Here is a 3,459-nt window from a genome sequence, read left to right as displayed (position 1 = left end):
TATAGGTTGGAGTATTAAAAACCCGGGTATAAAAAACCCGTAAGACCGATTCCAGGTCCATTTTTTTTCACCTCTAGATATAATGATATACATGATATTTTTCAATCTTATAGCATCCAAACTTTTTATTACAAAATTATAAATTAACTAGGTTTTCCAAATGCATGTTTGGTCAAATAACATACAACCTTATATTATTATCACACACACACCACTACTTCTTCTTCTACTTCTTCTTCACCAAAACACTTTTACAAAATCAAACTTATACAAAATTAACCAGAATGAATCCATCCATCCATGACCTGTTCATAAACCAACCCATGGAATCGAACGAACTAATTATCGCGCCGTTCGTTATGAAAACGTACCAAATGGTGAATGATTCTTCACTGGATAACTTAATCCGTTGGGGAACCAGCAACAACAGCTTCATTGTTGTCGACTCGTTAGGGTTCTCGCAACGCCTGTTGCCTGCGTACTTCAAACACAACAATTTCTCGAGCTTTATTCGCCAGCTTAATACTTACGTAATTCAAATTATTTGTTTTATTAAATTTTGACTACGGCAAAGCTTGTATTTTCTCCCGGAGTGGCTGTTTTAATCCAAAAACATTTATACATAGTATAAATTTACCTCTTTTCAACCGGAATTTTTGAACCGGCTTATTAAAATTTGTATACGTATTGAGTCCGGCCGTCAATTACGCTACTAGATAACAATGGTAAAGCTTGTATTAAAGCTCGGGGAGTATGTTTTCGTCTAAAAATTTTTATACATAGTGTAAATTTACCTGTTTTCGGCCGAAAACTTTTATACACAGTGTAAATTTACTTGTTTTAATTTGAAAATTTTTATACATAGTGTAAATTTACCTGTTTTCAGCCGAAAATTGGCGCGGTTTCTGAATTTTTTTATCCGGTATTGAGTCTGGTCGCCCGGCGTTTTCGTCCAAGCTTCGCTCATAAGCAAACTCCGTTCATAATTGCTCCGTAATTCGATTTATTTATTAATTTTGAGTTTAACTTATTAATCCGATGATTACGTAAGCGAAACTAGTTGATGATACATCGATTGATTTCTGCATTTGTGGTGTAAATTAGGTTTTTATTAGTCATCTGAATGCTGACGTAAGCAAACCCCGTTCATAGTTCATAATAGCTCCGGAATTCGAATTAGTTGTTAGTTTTGAGTTTAATTTGTTAATCGAATGCTTACGTAAGCGAAACTTGATGATTATCGACGTGTTTTTTCCGATTGATTTCTGTGTTTTGTGGTGTAAAACTGTAAATAAAGTTCATATTCAACTGAATGCTGACGTAAGCAAATTCAGTTGATAATAGATCCATTGATTTCGTTAGTTGAATAATGCTTACGTAAGCAAAATCCGTTCGTATTATATCAGTAATTCGAATTTTCTGATTAATTTTGAGTTTAATTCGTTAATTGAATGCTTACGTAAGCAAAATCCGTGTGATTCGAGTATTCCGATTGATTTCTGCGTTTTGTGGTGTAAATTATGTTATTATTCACCTGAATGCTGACGTAAGCAAACTCCGTTGATAATAGATCGGAATTCAAATTTTCCGATTGATTTCTGCATTTGTGTTAATCATGCTGACGTAAGCAAAATCCGTTGATTATCGATCTGTAATCCGAATTTTCTCATTGTTTTATGCGTTCGCGGTGTTATTTTGAGTTTAATTCGTCAATCGAATGCTTACGTAATCGAAAACAGTTGATTATTGATCCGTAGCTCGAGTTTTCCGTTGATTTCTGCATTTTGTGATATTTATTTAGTTTTATGCATCAACTGAATGCTTACCGAAGCAAAATCCGGTGATTATCGATCCGTAATTCGAGTTTTCCGATTGATTTCTGCATTTGTGGTGTAAATTAAGTTGTTATTCATCAACTGAATGCTTACGTAAGCAAATTCCGTTGATGTTATAGATTGATTTCTGCATTTGTGTTATAAATTAAGTTATTATTCATCAACTGAATGCTTACGTCAGCAAAATCCGTCGAAGGCGTAACTCGACTATTGTGTTTGGCGAAGCTTGTATTGTTGTACGGGGTGGCTGTTTTCGTCCGAAAGTATTTATACGTAGTGTTAGTTTACCTGTTCTCGGCCGAAAATTCTGAGTCTTCTCACTCCGGTTTATGAAAATTTTTACACATAAGGCAAATTTATCTGTTTTCGTGCAAAATTTTTTATGTGTAGTGTAAATTTACCGGTTTTAGGGCGAAAATTTTGAGCCTGGTGACCCTAGTTTATGAAAATTTTTATACGTGTTGAGTCTGGTCACTTGAGTTTTCGTCCAAGTTTCGCCACGGTTTATGAACATGTTTCTGATTGATTTATTTGTTTGTTTTGTAACTTAGGGTTTTCGAAAAGTGGATCCGGATCGTTGGGAGTTCGCGAACGAGTGGTTTTTGCGAGGTCAGATTCATCTATTGAAGAACATTGGCAGAAAGAGGCAAATTCATAATAACAACAACAATAAAGGAAAATACTCAATGAACAATAATAATAATAATATGAATGATGAAGATGAGGATGAGATGGTGATGGCAATGGAGATTGCGCGGTTGAAGAAGGAGCAGAAGGTCTTAGAACAAGAGCTCGTGGTGATGAACCGGCGGTTGGAGATCACTGAGCGGCGTCCGGAGCAGATGATGGCATTGTTGTGTAAAGTGGCCGAAGATCCGGATATTTTGCAACGAATGATGCTCGAGAAATTTAAAAAGAAGCAACGGCGGTTGATCACGCCGTCTTCGTCAAGTAATGGAGTGCCCGTTGTTAAGCGCGAACAAAATTCATCGTCGGATGAGTATTATGGAATGTGGAATAATGATGGTTTTTCGATGGAGTTGGAGCCAATGAACGAGATTAGTATGTATGGAAATAATAATAGCAGCGACAGTGGTGGTGGTGTAAATTACCTCAGATCGGGGTCGCCAGAGCCGGATGTTAATCCGGCTCCGCCGTATCCATTTTCCCTTCTCAGCGGTGAATTTTAAATTCAGTTAAATTTGTTATTTATTAGTGATTAGTATTATGAATTGAATGATCTTATTTGGTATTTGTATAATTTTAGAAAGAAAAAAAAATGGCACTATCCAATCCACTGAAAAACACAGTTATTGGTATGTCTGGAAAGGGTGAGATACAGACCGCTTCTAAATAAACATCCGGCTTAAAAACATACAATATATAGATATACAAAACATGAGGTGTGTATGTGTTGTGTGTACCATATGTGATGAAAAACTACATGATAAAATCAGACATATATAACATCATAAACAACCTATAAAATAGATGCAAGAAGACAATTACATGCAAATTTCACATAACATGTAGGCAAAAACCAAGTCCCTTTGAAACACCTATATATAATTCTATAATGCATTTGTAGTATTCCCTTAATTCTACACTTCACTAGAATAACCAT

The 3,459-nt window shown here is 35.4% G+C and overlaps 1 pseudogene across 1 annotated transcript; it reads left to right on the top strand.

Moving 5' to 3' along the window:
• The first annotated feature begins 258 nt into the window (after positions 1-258).
• Positions 259-3,025, top strand: LOC143602158 (heat stress transcription factor C-1 pseudogene; annotated as a pseudogene). The gene is made up of 2 exons (XR_013147781.1): positions 259-530; positions 2,387-3,025. The product of XR_013147781.1 is annotated as a heat stress transcription factor C-1 pseudogene (transcript).
• The last annotated feature ends 434 nt before the right edge of the window (positions 3,026-3,459 follow it).

The sequence above is a fragment of the Bidens hawaiensis genome, unplaced genomic scaffold (genome assembly GCF_021521415.1).
Source record: "Bidens hawaiensis isolate Kalapana, Puna unplaced genomic scaffold, B.hawaiensis_p1.1 tig00058061_1, whole genome shotgun sequence".
Taxonomy (NCBI): domain Eukaryota; kingdom Viridiplantae; phylum Streptophyta; class Magnoliopsida; order Asterales; family Asteraceae; genus Bidens; species Bidens hawaiensis.
Note: the sequence above shows the minus strand (reverse complement) of the source record. Positions and strands in the feature narration are given on the sequence as shown.